Genomic DNA, 18029 nt, shown 5'->3' on the forward strand with positions numbered 1-18029 from the left:
ATATTTCATGAGTGTTAAACATATATACTAACCTACTGCAAAAGTGAAATAAGTATACTAGGTGCACTACTACTGTGTGATACTACTTCTAACATATATTATGTGATTGTCTGTGTGACTCGATGTATCCTTGTATGTATGCGTGTATGAGTGGCTGTATGGATGTATAATTGGATGTGTGAGTAGCTGTGTGGGTAAGTGGCATGTTATGTGAGTGGTGGTATTGGTGAGTAAGTGGGTGTGTCAGTGGATGCATGAGTAAGTGAGTAGCCGTGTGAGTGGCTCTATCGGTGGGTAAGTGGGTGTGTAGTGACTATATGGGCAAGTGAGTGGGTGTCTGAATGGCTGTATGTAATCGGTGTGTAAGTGGCTATGTGGGTGAGTGAGTGGCTGTTTGAGTGGGTGCTTGGTTAAGTAAGTTGGTGTGTGAGTGGTCGTATTGGAGAGTGTGTGTGAATGGATTTATGGGTGAGTGACTGGATGTGTAAGTTCTTATATGGATGTGTGAATGGATATGTAAGTGGCTATGTAGATGAGTGTGAGAGTGTTTATATGGGTGAGTGAGTTGCTGTGTTGGTTGAGAGGCTGTATTGGTGAGTGAGTGAGTAACTGAATATGTAAATAAACTTTGTGAGTGGCTGTACAGGGGAATGACTAGTTGTAGGAGTGACTGTATGGGTGAGGGAATGGTTGTGTGAGTGGCTCTACAAGCCTGTGAGTGGATGTGTGACTGCCTCTATGGAGGCATGAGTGGATATATGAATACTGGTATGGGTCTGTGAATGGGTATGTTAGTGGTTTTGTCAGTGGGCATGCAAGAGATTCTATGGGGTGTGACTCGGTGTGTGAGTGGTTCTGTGGATGAAGTCATCAGTGATGTTTATTGAGGTGTCATCAGCGCTGTCACTGATCATGTCATGAGTGTTGTAATACGTGAGATCAGCTGGAGTGCATTGCGGGGGCTTAAGTTATAGTTAGCTCAGGTAACTGTAGCTGCTACATTCCACTGGTTTTGTACAAGTGAAATCTCAGCTAAACTATAACGTCCCTGTAACCTTTGTTGTTTTTCAGTGAATTTCAACGTTTTTTATTTCTATTTCCTAACTTTAATGTCCCTTTAACCTTTGTTCTTTTATTGAATTTCAAAGGTATTTCAAATTCTATTTCCTTACTATGACGTCCCCTGTAACTTTTGCTTTTTTAACTGAATGTCTATGGTTGTTTAATTAGTAGTCATTTTTGTAGAGTGGTGGAGAAAGGGGGTGGTACGTCAGACCAGCTCTCAGGACTCCAGCAATAAGGGACTTATTGGGGGTAACAGGAGGAGTTCTTGGCCCCCAAGGTCACTCAGCAGACAAGGGAACTTCATCCCCCAAGTACCAGTGCACCAGGTGGTGGGTTTGCAGAGTGATGAAGGCATCAGAAGCTCATACAGCAATCATGCTCTGTGTGACTTACTGGAGGTAACAGGAGGAGTATTTGGCCCCCAAGGACCCTCTGGAACCATGGGACATCATATACCAACCAGCAGTGCACGAGGAGGTGTGTTTGCAGAGTGGTGGAGAAAGGGTGTGTAGCCTCCAAAGTTCTCTCAGCAATCAAGCTGTGTGGGACTTACTGGCAGTAAGAGGAAGGCTTGTTGGCCCGCCAAGGTCCTCTGGAGCAAATAGGACTTCATCCCCCAACCAGTAGTGAACCAGGAGGAGTGTTTGCAGTGTGATGGAATAAAGGGGCTTGGCCTCCAAAGACCTCTCAGAAATCACCTTGTGGGACTTACTGTGGTATTAGGAGGGATTGTTGGCCCCCAAGAATCATATGGACCCAAGGTGGCATAATCCCCCAACGAGCAGTGCGCCAGGAGGTGCGTTTTCAGAGTGGGGGAAGAGGGAGTGGCCTCCAGCGACTTGCTGGAGTTTTTTTTCTATTTTAAAATATTTTTTTGGGGGGGGGGGACTGCGTGACCCTCATTCCCTGGGCCATGTTTAGCACTAGGGGCACCATCGCCTGAGGACAGGCTTTTTTTCAATGAGGGACAAGGGCCACATGCCCTCCCTCATCCCCCAGGCCATGCCTTTTTTTAAAGGAGAGGGGGCTACCTGGCTCCTCCCCTAAGGCCTGCCACTTTTAAAAAAATGTAATAAAAAAGGGAGAAGACCTATGATCGCATCTTTCGGGGTCCGCTTCTAGTCTGGATGCCTGGTTCCACCCATGGCACCCAGACCCACATCTGTGGTTTTGGACAAAGAAAGCTGCTGAGCATGCACATCCCTCTGTCCAAAGCAATTCTGCTTTGCTTCTAGTAATCAAGAGAATTTTGTATGTTCTCGCTCACTAGAAGCGGAGCAGAGTTTGCTATGGCTTGACTGGAGCGATAATGCTCCTGCCAAGTCATAGCAAACAGTTATGTCACAGGTTGGGCACCCCAGGATATAGCAGGAGCTGGCCCTGGGTGTAGTGGTCCCCAGGGCATTCTTTTCCTCCCAGAAAGGGCCCGCGTGGTCCCCCCATCCTTTGTTTCATTTAGCCATGGGAAGATGGTGGTCCCCAGGGCCCATGGTTGACAACTGACCCTCTGCCTAAAATTGAGATGGTTGCAAAGGATCCAAGGGGGAGCCCGACTTGATTTTACCACTGAGCCGAGTAAATTCGGCCTCCGAGAGGGGCGGAATAGACGTCAGGAAGACCCTAGGTTCCACTCTAGGCCTAACGCAGGTTGGGGGTGTGCAGGGATCAGGAAAGGATAAATAGATAGTACGCACTTTATTGACAAAAAAAGTTGCTAATTCGTCCCATAAGAGCGTGGAAGGTACCACTGGGGTACTTGCTTTCCTGGTCCTGAGGTCTTTAAGGATTTTAAAAATACATTTGGTGGGGTTAGGATTGGATCTAATCTCCATGGCATAAAAGGATGCACGTGTTTTACAGACCGCTTTGTGATAAAGTTTTATCTTTGCCAGATAAAGCCTTTTTTTCTCTGGTATGTAGTCTTTCCTCCAATCGCGTTCAGCCTTTTTACAGGCTTTTCACAAGATGGTTAGAGAGTTGTTGTACCAAGGATTGGAGGTAGAGATACGACGTTTCACCCATTTTGCTGGAATAAGGGCGTCAAGACCTCGCTAGATCCATTTGCTGAAGCGATCGTAGTCTCGATAATTGTCGAGAGGATTGGCGTTAAGAAAATCAAGACGCACCAAAGTTACTGTCAAAACATAAAATGCTTATCCTATGAAAACTTTGGTCCTAACTATAACTTCCTACTGGCTATTGCCAGGAGGGTAGGGATCTCCAGGGCCATACATGGCTCCAGGAGGAAGGTCGCGTGGCCTACTTCCTTTGCAAGACACAGCCTCAGTGAGATGGTGGTCCCCGGGGCTGCGGGGTGCCCCATGGGATGCCTGCATTTGTTTCACCGTGGCCCTGGGTAGGTGGCAGTCCCTGGGGCTGTGGGTGAGGGCACGTGCACCCCCACATTCATTTTATATTTAGTCCTGGGGAGCTGGTGGTCACCAGAGCTGCGGTGGGCCGGAACCCCTCAGCATTCATTTTGCTTTTAGCTCTGGGGAGGTGGCAATTGCCAGGGCTCAGGGTGACGTAGCAGTCCCCGCATTTGCCCCAGAGACATGGTGGTCCCGGGGCTGCTGGTGAGGGTGCATGCCCCCACAGTCATTTTATAATTAACCCTGGGGAGATGGTGGTCCCCTGAGCTGTGGTGGGCCGGAAGCCTCTGACATTCATTTTGCATTTAGCTCTGGCGAGGTGGGGATCCCCAGGTCTGCGGGGGGCGTAGCAGTTCCTGCATTATTGCATTTGCCCTGGAGAGGTGGAGGTCCCCAGGGCAGGAGGGTTGCCCTGGACAACCCCGCACAAATTATAATTAATACCCTAAGAAGGTGGCAGTCCCTAGGGCCGTGGGGGAGGCTGGCCTCCCCACACTCATTTTTCACATAGCCCTGGGGAGGTGGCAGCCACTTGGGTCCGGGGGTGCTGCATGGGCACCCCCCACAATATTATAAAAATTGCTGCCGGGATTTGGCCCACCCGAGGGCTTAATAGAAAAGATGTGCGAGAGCCTGCATGTCATTTTTTTGTTTTGCCACAAATTTGCTGCAAAATTACATTTATAAAAATGTTTAACCCCCGACGGGTTCCCTGATGGACCCCCCCCCCACCAAATCTGGGGGGGTAGTGGTATTCCTACCCTGTCTCCTTTTCATTATTATCCAGATATCTATATTTTTTAAACCTTAATACATCTGAAACCACAGAACTGATTTACACCAAATCACAAAAAGCACGGTCATGTATATAAAGTGCATTTTCAAACTCTTGAATGATCCGTGCATCAGGAGAAATTGTTGTGGTTCACTGGGTGTGCCTTTATCAACATTATATCATGAACATACAGTACACCTTTTACACATTCTTGCAGTTTTTTTGACGTAGCATTGATAACATCATTGAGAATACAACCTAATCATTGTATCCCTCACAACATGTGAAGGACCATGGAATAGGTGCCCATAGATGGAAGAAGAGACATAGTCAGGCATATTATTTATTTGTTGCCAACTCATATTCCATCCTTTGTTTGCACACATCCACCGTTGGACCATAACTGGAATTCTTCATTTATTACCTGGTCCTGAACACACTTAGGGTCAAAATAGGCATAATTTTGTTCAATGTAGTGTTTAATGTAGTCTTAAGAAGCATGTTAAAAACACAGTTTGTTAATTCTTATTTCATTGGCTTTGTAGTCAACAAATGCCTTAACCATAGACACAAAGGCGTCTATTACGATGGCGGGCGGACTCACCGCAACGGCTAAAGGGACCTGTCTGCCATAGGTGCAGCGGTCCCCCCAAGCAAATCAGGAGGCGCCCGCCACACTGGCGGGCTCATCCCTCATTTTGTACATTGCAGTGGGCGGTGCTGTCAGCAGCACCCACCGCAATGTACAAAATGCATGTAGTGTATTTGCAAGCACAACGTGGCAGGCTCTGCGTGGTGCCTGCCAACTTGTGCATGCACATGTGCACCCCCTACCCCTCCAACACTCTGGGGTCCACAAGGGCCCCCCTACAGGAAGAACCGCATGCGTTTCCATGGCAGCAATGCCGCCATGGAAAGACTCTCTTCCGCATGCATCATAATATGGATGGCAATGTCTTGCAGACACAGACACCACATTATGCCCCTTTTCCGCCTGCCCCTAGCCATCCTAATATGGCGGGGGTCATTCTGGCATGGATTGCCGGAGGAGAGTCCCCGCTGGGGCGGTGGTAGCTTCCGCCAGCCGGTGGTGATACGCCCCCCATCCTAATTGGCCCCACAGTCTTTGGAGGATGTGTGAACTGCATATTTCATAATCACTACTATGGAGCCTGCATATGGTCACATATAAGACGTGGGTGCTGTGTTTCGTTGTAAGCCTGTGCACACAACAAAGTTGAATGCGGAGTAAGTGCTCTGTATCACAAATTATCTCAGATGGAACATTCAATGTACAGAAATGTATTAAAATAACAACAAACAATCTTGAGTATTGTGTTCTTCTTTTAATCCTGAACGGTTGCACAGCCAACACGTGTTTCATCTGGGGAAGTACCCTAAGACTTCTTCAGGGCTGAAAGGATACACAATAGACAATGTCTAAGCCAATATGAACCCGCAACGGTCATATGACTCTGTGCAAGGTGGCAAATGTGGACGAGTGAGCACCCCACGTGACATATAAAACTATGTTATTGGAAACTACACATCTACATGTCAAGTGCTGGATCCCGGTGGATGGTCAAAGAAAGTGCTAGTGACCATGAGTAACAAAACACATAGTTCTGGTACATGGCATTAGAGCATTGGCACAGGAGTGGTGATGGGTTATAGGGATAGGAAGAAAATAGGATTTCAGAGAGGAGGGAGAGAGGGACATGAAAAGGAGATAGAGATGAAAGAGAAGAGAGAAGTCTGTCAGATAAGACTGAGGGGATAGGTGTCCTTGAAGGGTATAAGTAGAAAAGCAAAGGAGAGCGTAGAGGGCAAAAGTGACGAGTGCGCAGTGAGGGACTGAACGCACAGGGCTGGTCCATTGCATGCTGTGGAGCAGAGCCCGTCGTGACTAGACGCAAAGTAACTCAATGTCTACCCGTGAACTAGTGAATTCCACCGAGCACGAGAAAGTAGACCTACTTTAACGCAATGCAAGAGAAGATCTTGGATCTGAGGGAAATTAGGAATAAAGGAGAGGTAATCAGGACGCTGAAGGCATTGCTTTACGAAGACAGGGAAATATTCTGAGCTGAGGAAAGGTGTCTCACCTCTCTGCTGTTTGTACTTCCGTCCTGGCTGACTAGTGGAAGTGGGTGTTATCCAAATACATAAGGGGTCTGGGATTCGGACCAAAGGGTGAAGCCAAAATATGAGCTTCACTGTAAGGGAAAATATGTGTGTTAATAGCACTGCTACAAAATGAGAAGAGCAAGGAGGAGGATGGCAGGGAGGCATCTCAGGGGATTTTAATCCATAGCTGTTGGGACGGAAAGTCTCCTGCATGTCTCTGGAGAGAGTGCTTCCCCGCCTTATGCTAATCTCCGAGCAAGTCACCCAAAAGCTACTATATGGTTTCTGGTTCATGGACCTAAAATGCACTGGATTTTTGAAATCTATGGATGAAATATAATTGGATGTTTAATGCATTGCTCTTGATTGAAGAATTTAAACAGATACCTTTTGGAAATAAAATTAATGAAAAGAATGAAGAAATATGGTTTAAAAATTGCATTTATTGATTGATTGGATTGAACAATTTGGATTAGAAACCTCTGTGGTTTTCTATAAAAAGTGTGCACATTCACCAGGGTACAGTACGCCTGACCAGGCCATTTTTTCCATTATTGACAGGCACTGACAGACTCAGTGTAACGAATGGAGCAGCACCAAACAAAATTTTGATTATCATAAAAAGTAGAGATTATCTAAGTGTGCACAGAGAATCTACATTATTTAAAAGCAGACAGAACCTCACCAAAGGAGCTCTGCAAACTGCTGTTTTGTTGGTATACTTACAATAATACTAATAATCGACATTCACTGTTTTTATCTTCAGTCTGAGTGGTACTTATAATTTTTGACCAATCAAGCCTGTCTCGGTATATTTGTTTTCTAGATATTTAAGGGCCTCCTCTAGTTTCTTGCCTACAAATCGCCGTGGGCCATTGTTAGAGGCTCTAGGCGGATTTACTGTGGGCTAATCAACATCTTTCTTACAATCCTCCCACAAGTCTTTGTGTCCATTAATGTTAAAAACTACATCTAAACCTTTCCGGAGCAGTCTTCCCATGGCAATTTAGCAACCAGTGACAAGGTTTTCATTTAGAAAAATACAATAGGTCAGCCTGTATACCGGGAACATGAAAAGAAGCTACTGGTTGATCATCAGCATGGGGGACTTCACACAAGGGGAGCAGCAGGTCAGGAACAACCTGCACCGAGGTTCCCCTTCCCGTCATGCAACGCATTTAGCTGTGAGGCGTGTTATAGCCTTCTTCCAATCTCTCAATTTGGTGTCAGCTTGGTCAAGACAGGACAGCGATATTCAATCTGTCACTACTGATATTGTGGTGTGTCTGCTGGATAAAGACATGTAATGTGCATAAGTGGCACACACGTGAGGAGCTGTAATGTTTGGCAAATCTTTGAAATATAAGGTAGGTAATTTTGATGCCTACAGGACGGAGGTTGTATAGCGTCCGTGTAGAACATGGGTACTCACAAACTTCCCCTCGTGGGCCAAATTTACAGTGTGGTTTGTGTCTGAGGGCCGCATTGATGGGGGCGGGGTCAGTGGGGGAGGGAGCAGGGCTAGAGCAACAACAAAACTGTGACCATGAGGTTGAACACAGGTCCCTACAGCAGACGTCTTCATCCACTGAGCTACCACACCCGCATACACACCTCTCTATCTCCCTCCCTCTCTCTCCCTCCCTCTATCTCTCTCAGCCTCCCTCCCTCCATCCCTCTATCTCCCTCTCTCTCTCCCCGGTCTCCCTCTTTCTCATTCACTCTGACTAAGAAAAACCAAAGGAAGCTTGTTTCCGGTCCAGGGAAGGCATGGCTTGGCAGTTCGGGCTGGACTGTTCCCATGAGGCACAGGGTATGACTGATTTGCATATAGCCATGTCTGAACTGGGGTGGCAGAGTGGGCTAAAGGACGGTGATGGATCAAACCCAGATCTTTTGACTGGGTGTGAATGTTTGATTGGTTCAGATGCTCCGTCCATCACCACCCCCTTTTGTATCACTCATTCTGACTGTCTCACTCCCTCTCTCTCCCTCATTCTGACTGTCTCACTCCCTCTCCTCTTCCCCTCCCTCTCCTTCCCTCTCCCTCCGACTCCTTCCTTCTCCCTCCCTTTCCCTTCTCTCCTTTTCTCTCCTTCCCTCCCTCACCCTCACCCTCACTCGCCTTGCCTCACCCCCTCCCCTCTCTCCCTCCCCCTTCCCTCTCTCCTTCCCTTACTCCCCTTCCCTCTCTCCCTCCCTCACTCCCCTTCCTCCCCTACCCTCTTCTCTCACTCCCCTTCCCTCACTCCCCTTCCTCCCCTTCCCTCACTCCCCTCCCTCCCCTCCCCTCACTCTTCTTCCCTCCCTCCCTCAATCCCCTTCCCTCATTCACCCCCCTTCCCAAATTCACTCCCTCCCCACACTCCCCTCCCCACACTCCCCTTCCCACACTCCCCTTCCCTCACTCCCCTTCCCACACTCCCCTTCCCTCACTCCCCCTTCCTCACTCCCCTTCCCTCCCTCCCTCACTCCCCTTCCCTCAATCCCTCCCACACTCCTTCCCTCACTCCCCTTCCCTCCCTCCCTCCCACACTCCCTCCCTCACTCCTCTTCCCTCACTCCCCTTCCCTCACTCCCCTTCCTTCACTCCCATTTCCACACTCCCCTTCCCTCACTCCCTCACTCCCCTTCCCACACTCCCCTTCCCATACTCCCCTTCCCTCACTCCCCTTCCCTCACTCCCCTTCCCTCACTCCCCCACTCCCCTTCCCTCACTCACCTACCCTCACTCCCTCCCTCACTCCCTCCTTTCCCTCACTCCCCTTCCCTCACTCCCATTCCCTCACTCCCTCACTCCCCTTCCCTCACTCCCCTTCCTCCACTCCCCTTTCCACACTCCCTTTCCCACACTTCCTCACTCCCCTTCCCTCACTCCCCTACCCTCACTCCCCTTCCCTCACTCACCTTCTCTCACTCCCTCCCTCACTCCCCTTCCCTCACTCCCTCCCTCACTACCCTTCCGTCACTCCCGTTCCCACACTCCCCTTCCCACACTCCCCTTCCCACACTCCCCTTCCCACACTCTCCTTCCCACACTCCCCTTCGAACACTACCTCACTCCCCTTCCCTCACTCCCCTTCCCTCACTCACTCCCTTCCGTCACTCCCTTCCCACACTCCCTTCCCTCACTCCCTTCCCTCACTCCGTCTCCCTCACTCCGTCTCCCTCTGTCGCCCTCCTCCCTCTGTCACCCTCCTCCCTCTGTCTGTCTCCCTTTCTCTGTCTCCGTTTCTCTGTCTCCCTTTCCTTCCTTCTGTCTCTGTCTTCCCTCCCTCCCTCTGTCTCTGTCCCTCTACCTCCCTCGGTCACCTTCTGTCATCTCACCCTGCCTGTGTGTCACCGGGCTGAGACAGCTTCCCCAGCCAGCTTCCCCATCACGCACAGACACACAACCCCCACTCGAGCACTTCACTGGTCTTTAAAAAGACCAGTTGCATGTGAATGGGGCTTTGCAACTCCTCTTAGCGCCCCTGCAGCTCCACTCTGGCCTCACTGGAAGGAATCGCCCGGCCCCCATAGAGCAGCAGAGTGTTTACAGACACTCTTTAAAAACACGGGTAGGATGTCTCACGGTCCGCGGGCCGCCAGGGAAGGCGTGCCGGGCCGCTGCCGGCCCGCGGGCCGTACTATGAGTACCCGTGGTGTAGAATAATCTCTAGAAAGATTTATTCTTGTCTTCACTTGACGGTTCACTGGAAGCTAAAAAAGAAGGATATATACCTGCAAAATCAGTGATATCTTGGAGTCAATTCTCTTTATTTGCTGATCATAAATTTGTCCCATACCAGACATGTATACGTTTAAAATCACTATGTGCCTTACCCTTACTCTTACTGGTCATGTGTAAATCCCTGGTGACAAAATCCCACTCAATAATGTCTTTCTCATTCTATTGCCTAAAATGTTTTCCCTTCAGTAGCAACTTTTGTTTAGGATAAATAACCTAGTTGTGAGAATTTAAAGGTCCCTCTTAAAGAAAACAGCAGGAGGATAGTTTTTGCAGTTATAGCAGGCTGATGAGAAGTCTACAAACAGGTATTGATCCCATGTTTGATAGCCATTTGATATACATGTGAACCTTTCGTAGGTGCTAGACTGCTCTCATCTAAAAGTGTACTGTTATGAGAGCCAATTTTAATCGACCAGCAACTAGCTCGCCCTGCAGCCTTAGCAATTACTGACAATCGCATCAGACTAAACCAACAGAAAATTCCCCAGTACTTTCTCCTTTGGCTCATACCTCAGGGTTAGGGCAATGAAAAAAGTGAAAAATAGACACAGTATACACATTAGAGAAAAGATAAAAATACGAAGAAAGGCAAAACAGTGTTAGTAACAAGAGACAACCAAAATACAGATGAGAATGACAGGACACAGTCTGACAATGACATTCGATACCAGGTCACCCACTTTCTCTTCTACCCAGATCCGTCTTTGAGGCTCTGAATCGAGAAAGGGCATCTTGATTGACCTCCTTTCACCCCAGTCTTTCACCTACATACACATAGTCTAATATCTGACTCTGTACTGGTGCTTTGTCGTACCCGAGCAGCACCGCCACAATATCAGTAAACTGTACAGCAATCATTATTCAGTGCTCACTGAATATACTATCAAGTTCCCCAGTTGGGTACTTAGTGCTGCATTCTCCAGTTGGACAACTAATCTATTAAACTCATAGTGTACCGAAATGATGTGTCCTAATAAACCATATTTACACCTGTGTACCCATTACACAATACCCTTTGGACAATGCCCACAAATCCATCTACATCTGGGTACCACACAAGCCTCAGCGAGAAAGGTTTCAACTTCATAAAAGCTTGTTGAGGTTCCACTTGTGACCCCATAACGTACTTACAAGTGGGTGCCCTACTCAGTAGAAAGTGCCCTGCACTTCCTGTATGGTCACAAAACCATGCACATTGGGCACCCTTTTTAGGAAAGTGCAAAGAGTAATACAGGATTTACGTGACCACTCTGAAACTTCAATAAGTCTGATACTTTAATATAGTTACACAAAGTAAATAGGGTAACGATCCTCATCTACAAGGTACGCTAGGAATCAAACAGCAAATAAAACAGTGGGGTTCAGTGGAAACGTGAGGGCTAACCTGTCTGTGATAAGGCAGAGGGACACAAACAGAGACCTCTAGGGATGGAAAAGATAGTCCTGCTATTAGGCACCTGGAAAATCTGCTGCACCGTCCACTCTATTCAATGCAAGACCACTTCCACTCCTCACTCACCACGCTGCATTCTCCACCAGTTCTGTGGAGCCCTAAACATGAATAATCACACAGACAGTAAGATTCAAAGTGCAATTTTATAAAAATCACAGCAACAGGCAGCGAAGAGCCATTCTGGACGTGTTAAAATAGTGGAGTTGGGTATACAGCGTTATGTATGGGACCCAAAGTGAATACCTGGCCAGGTCTCCACTTGATCCATTACGTACGTTTGGAAAGTTGTGAAAGAGCAGCCTATAGTGTCCAAATCTAATTTGTGATGCACAAATAACACATTTACCGAGCAACATTAATTTTAATTTCGCAGAAAGAATTCTTAATGTGAGGCGCGGTTTCCTCTTACACTCCTATTACTAAGTTTTCACATCACTTCATTAAAATCACCCGAGTTGTGGCTGGTTATGCAGTGCAATTGTGGAACGTATTTAGTTCCAGTTTTTCTAAGATTAATTATAAACAGTAGGTGTGCATTCAAGTTGTTACAAGAAAATCTAATTAAAAGAAATCAGTCTTCGGGCTGCGGTAGATTTGAAACGTAATTTTTTTTCAGGCAACATTCATTGTTGGCCCTTATCGGAGTAACCATTTACTTAGCACTGGCTGATGATGAGTACTGTGCAATGCTAAAGCAAGAGGCTGTAATCTCCAGTTTTAATTAGTTTCGGCTCTCTGTGCAACTGGCAGCTTGCCATGCTAATATAAACCTCACTAAACCAACCAATCTACATAAAACATTTTAATTGTTTCACTCTTCTTTCATTAGCAGGATTTTTATATTTTAATCGTGGAGTTTTTTGCTACTTCATCATCGTCGAGCTTGCACCCCTGTTTTTCATAAGGTACATTTATCATCTTAATTGCCTCACATGCAATATTTTAAAATGCTGTCGTTCTCTTTCTTAATACACGAGTTGCACATCAGTCCTTGGTGCAAAATATTAACTGCATGCAGATTAGGGTCACAAGCATAAATATTTTTCATTTGTTTGAGCATTGTCCTTTATTAAACTTCGCTAGTTGCAATTAATCTGAAGCAAATTAGGATATTCGTTTGCATTAGATTATCCACTTTATTACAATCCACTTTATCACCATAAATAAAACCGCCGTACATGTGACTATAAGGAAATGCATGCTTCAACCTACTGTATGTTATAACAAAATGTACCTGACACCATATCATGCTCAATTTGATGATAAATTGAAGCTCGGGATGACCAGCCTTTTGTCTTCTTTGGTGTGCAAATCTTCTGAGCCAGATGTCTAAGAAAATGTGCTACCTAAATATATTATTTATTTTTGCACAATAGAAATGAATAGTTAATGCATCATAGGGGCTGATTATGATGGCAGATGGACTTCAGTCTGTCCACAATCGTTTTGTATTTGGGTTGCCCGCCTACAAGGCGGCGGTCCCATAGGGCAAATTAGGATGCGACTGCCATTCGGTGTTCGCATTGCCCGTGTTTTGTTTGGCGGCAGGTGCTGCGTTCTGCAGCACCCACCACAAGACAAAACAGACATCCCACACATAATCCTGCACTACGTGCCAGGCACCATGCTGTGCCTACCACATGGTGTAGGGATATGTAGGCGGGCACCATACGTGCCCCCCAGTGCCTATGTCCTTGGATAAAGACCTCCTGTCGGGACTGTGGTGGTTGGTGTTTCCGACCGCCACACATCCACATTTCATGATAATATGGTGGATGGAGATCCCTGGTGAGATGGCCGAAAGACCGCCTGTCGGTGGCGGTCCTTTGGTCATCATAATGAAGCCCTTACTCATTTGTACCTCGGTAGGGGCATATTTGTGTTTTTTGTGTTTTTAGCTGCTTCGGTAATCAGAGTCTTTGAGACAGCAAAATGGCTATCTGATACGAACCAAACCCGAATATTGATTGGGCAACATGTTACCGAATAGCATAGAATCGCTACATTGAAAAGGAATTGAAATCATGATTCTCAACAGGGACTGAAATCTGGTCCCAAAACAATAATATTTTACTGACTACACAAACGTAGTAGTAACTAATTCCCATAAGTCCAAGGGTCCCAAAGGGTGACTATAGTAACACAAAAAGATGATGGACGCAATGTTAACATTGTCAAACATTCACTCCCAGTCACAGATCTGGGTTAAAGCCATCGTTTTTTTGCTCACCATGCCACCTCAGTTTGGACCCAGCCATATGCAAATCAGTCTTGACCCAGCTCCCAATGGGAAAAGTCCAGTCCGAACTGACAGACCAGGTCCTTCCTGGACAGTAAACAAGCTTGCTATGCCACTGGATTCAAATTAGCCTGGCTGATGAGGGGTGATACCCTGAAAGCGGTCCCAGGATGCTTATTTTCTGGTGTTCAGGGCATTAGAAATGAAATAGGGACCATTTCATATGGATCATTTTGTGAGCAGATTGAATGCACAACTGAAAGATTCTTGGAGTTGGAAGACAGATCCGGAGGTGAGTGCAGTAGATGCATTGCTGCAGAATTGGGGTCAGAAGTGCAATTACGCGTTTCCTCGTTTCTCATTGATTCAGAGGGTATTGATGAAGATGAGAAGGGAGCAGGCAGATCTGTTGCTCGTAACTCTGTTTTGGCCCAGACAGGTGTGGTCTAGGGTTGTGATGAGCTCATTAGTGGACGATCCGGTGCTTCTAACAGGTTGTGTGATATTATTGATGAATCCATTAGGAGAATGTCACAACTTAGTTCAGAATAGTCAGATGCAGTTGATGGTATGGATGGTTTCAGGCATGTATGGCAAGTGTAAGGATTATCGCATGGGGCTTCAAAACTCATCAAGTAGTCTTGGGCTCTGGGTACCACAAAGGCATACAGACTGGCATTGAAAAGGTGGATTCATTGGTGTACTGAAAGGAATTTGGATCCCATATCGGGACCTGTGGCGAATGTGGTAAATTATTTAACAGAATTGTTTTTGGGAGGGAAAGCATACCGTTCTGTGAATTTGAGTAGATCAGCTATTTTTGACTGGACATGATTGGTGAATGGGGTTCCGTTAGGTCAGGTGAACGTTGTGAAACAATTGATCAGAAGTGTGTCATTGGAGGATCCACCGGGACCGAAGTATACTCTTTATGGAAAACCAAGCTCCAGAAGTAGACCGTCAACTTCTGGAGAGAGAGTGTTTGTTACTCACCTGAAGCGCACCTGCTACGGGTTCTTTCCAATGGTGTAAACCCGCCGTTTAACAATTTACAGGCTCTCAAGTTTGGGGATCACAGTTACACCGGTGGTTCTGACATTGAATGTGGACTGTTTACTTGAGTCCCTTTTACAATGCCTTCTGTACAGGGATCTCCGGCATTCTGGAGCTTTGTTTTCCATACTTTTCATATTTATGAGGATGTTCCAATTGTACCATCCTCGCCATACCAGCCAGGTTGGAATTATCACCGGCAGAGTGACCTCATCTAACACCTACGCTTTACGTTCAGGCCTGAAGAAGTCACAGGATACTTCCCACTGTTATGAAACACGTGTTGGCTGGTTGTGTTCGTAAATAATAAACATTTTGAAGAGACCATAAACAACTTGCGTGGATTTTATATGCTAACATTTTGAATACAAGAGACGTTGGCAAACAGTGCATTTTCCGAGTCATGTGTGCCCAGGACTTTGATTTTCTGTAAATTGTACGGGTCTCCACCCACACACACTTGGGGGTTTTAGGGTACTTCCCCTATCCTGCTTGCACCGTGCCATACGGCATAGCAAATACACTTAACGCAAACATAGCATTGGCGCCACACTTCCTGGCATATCCCAAACCCTGTCTTGAAAGAGTTGTCTGTCTGCAAGGAATAAAAATGAATGCTTGAACTTAAATGATTTAACATTAAAGGTTACTATGCTTCCTTGTTTAGTTTAGTTTAGAAGCGTATCAGATGTGAGGAATTTAGAAGTCTTGAAAATGTGTTATGTGCCAGAAGGCATTTGCTTTTACATTAATATAACAATAAAATCCAACAATCTTTTACCGAAATATAGAGAGATAACAAATTGTGTGTGGTGACATTTTAAAGGACTGTGGGAAACAAACAGTGAAATTGAGAAATGGAAGGGTGTCTCAGTTATTGATTTTGTTTAGATTTCCACGTAAGGCAGTGTCATGTCCAACTTTAGCAAGGTAGGTCAAACTGGTATGTCAAAAGGAGGTGTACATATTTCAAGGTATGGGGCACATTCGGCAAGATGTGCTATGACTTTAAAGGTGTATTTGGTAGGTATAAGAATTTCTAGGATTGTTGCAGCAGCTGATTGGTCTTCAGATTCAGTGTTTAAAATGTTTTCTTTTAAACCAATGGAAAGTCTATCTCTGAATGCCATGGCAAGACTTTGAACACGCATATTAATGGCCTCCATGCCTTACCATAAAACCCAGATTTTTCACTGCTTGGTAGGAAGAAAATCATGATTTTATCAAGCACACAGAGGGTAAAATTATCCCTTCGAGACAAAACTACCTTAAAAATTGGTATTTTGCATTTCAGGAAGTAAATAGGAAGAATATGATTAATTTGAAGATGTTCGATAACAAGGATCAAGGAAGTTTCATCACTGTTAGTTTGGTGGAAAAAGTTGGATCCAACATGTTCACAGCAACAGAAGGAAGATGAGGACTTGCTTGGGACTTATATATTTGTTAGAATGTTGAAAAAGTTCTAATTCTAAAGGTTTTTAAATCTAGTAGTTGCTGCTTTGAGAGTGGCAATAAAGATGTAAATGCATAATTTTAACCTCCGTGTCTTTAATAATATGAGTGTTCTAGGAAGGTGATAACTCCCTCTCAGGTACTCTGTGAGAACCTGGCGGGATTCTTTCTAGAGAAGATCCAGCGGATCATTGATGACCTTAAAGATGGGCAAACAGATGCTGGGAATTTCTCAGTGGAGGATACCAGCATAGCTGGTTGCTTGTTGAGTGAGGCAATGACTAAGGGGAAGGGATCTATGTATCAGGATGCGAACTGTCTATTGGAGTTTCAGCCTTTATCCTCAGAGGAGTTTAGTAAATTGGCACAGGGTATATCCTCTGGATCACCTTTAGATCCCCTCCCACATAGGATTTGGAAAGAATATGGGGAGGAATTGTTTCCCACTCTCCGCCTCATTTGGAATCAGTCTTTAACTACCGGTGTGGTTCCCACCAAATGGAAACAAGCCTTGGTGTCTCCTCTGCTGAAAAAAACATCTTTAGACCCGGAATGTGCAAAAAACTATAGGCCCATTTCTTTGCTACCTTTCCCCTCAAAAATTGTAGAACGTACTGTTAGCACTGGTCTCTCTGCATATTTGGAACAAGCTAATGTACTGGAGGAGGCACAATTCGGCTTTCAACCGGCGCTCGGGACCGAGTCAGCACTGGTGACGGTCATGGACGAGCTTCGGAGGCGGACAGACAGGGGTCAGGCAGTAGCATTGGTCCTGCTTGACCTGTCTGCCGCCTTCGATACTGTGGATCATAAGCTCCTGCTGGATAGACTGAGTGGTTTCGGAGTGAGGGGTTGCGCCTTACAGTGGTTCCGCTCCTTTCTGCAAGATAGACAGCAAGCGGTGTCTCTTTCCCCATTTCAGTCTGCTTTCCCTGATATACAGCATGGTGTGCCTCAGGGCTCAGCGATCAGCCCTATTTTGTTTAATGTTTATTTAAAACCTTTAATTGATGTTATTAAAGCACACAACATTAGCATAGTAAACTATGCAGATGATACTCAGTTGATTCTATCTATGAAGGGTGAGAACGCGACCTCTGGGGAGGTATTCCACAAGTGCCTTCGGGATACAGCCTCCTGGTTACGAAAAAACTCATTGCAATTCAATGCCGGAAAGACAGAGGTGATTTATTGTACAGCATCTAAGATTCCTCCCCCCTTTCCTGACAATTTCTGGCCTCCGGAAACGCCAATTACAATTCAGCCAGTGCAAACAGCTCGGAACTTGGGCTTTATATTTGACAGTAGACTTACGTTAGAAGCTCAGGTCATTAAGACGACGGCTTCTTGTTCTGCATTTATCCGGTCTCTTCGAAAAAAAATTCCTTTACTCCCTTTTCAGGCTCGGGCTCAAGTTGCACGATGTACAATACTTAGCAGGCTCGATTACTGCAATGCCCTTCTGCTAAACTCTCCGGAATTTGTACTGGATAGACTGCAGAGAATCCAGTCAGCAGCTGCCAAACTAGTACTGGGTCTTCCTAGAAGAGCCTCAGCATCTGCAGCCCTAGCAACACTCCATTGGCTTCCCCTGAGACAGAGAGTATACTTTGAATCTCTATGTCTGGTCTTTAAAGCTCTTCATGAGACCGGTCCCCTATCCCTGCGTAAAAAAATTGACTGGTACACTCCTTCTAGAAGTCTTCGCTCCTCCTAGGCAAGACTGGTGAGGATACCTAAATTTAGAAGAGTCAGAA

This window comes from Lissotriton helveticus, chromosome 2_1 (assembly GCF_964261635.1).
Source record: "Lissotriton helveticus chromosome 2_1, aLisHel1.1, whole genome shotgun sequence".
Lineage (NCBI taxonomy): Eukaryota > Metazoa > Chordata > Amphibia > Caudata > Salamandridae > Lissotriton > Lissotriton helveticus.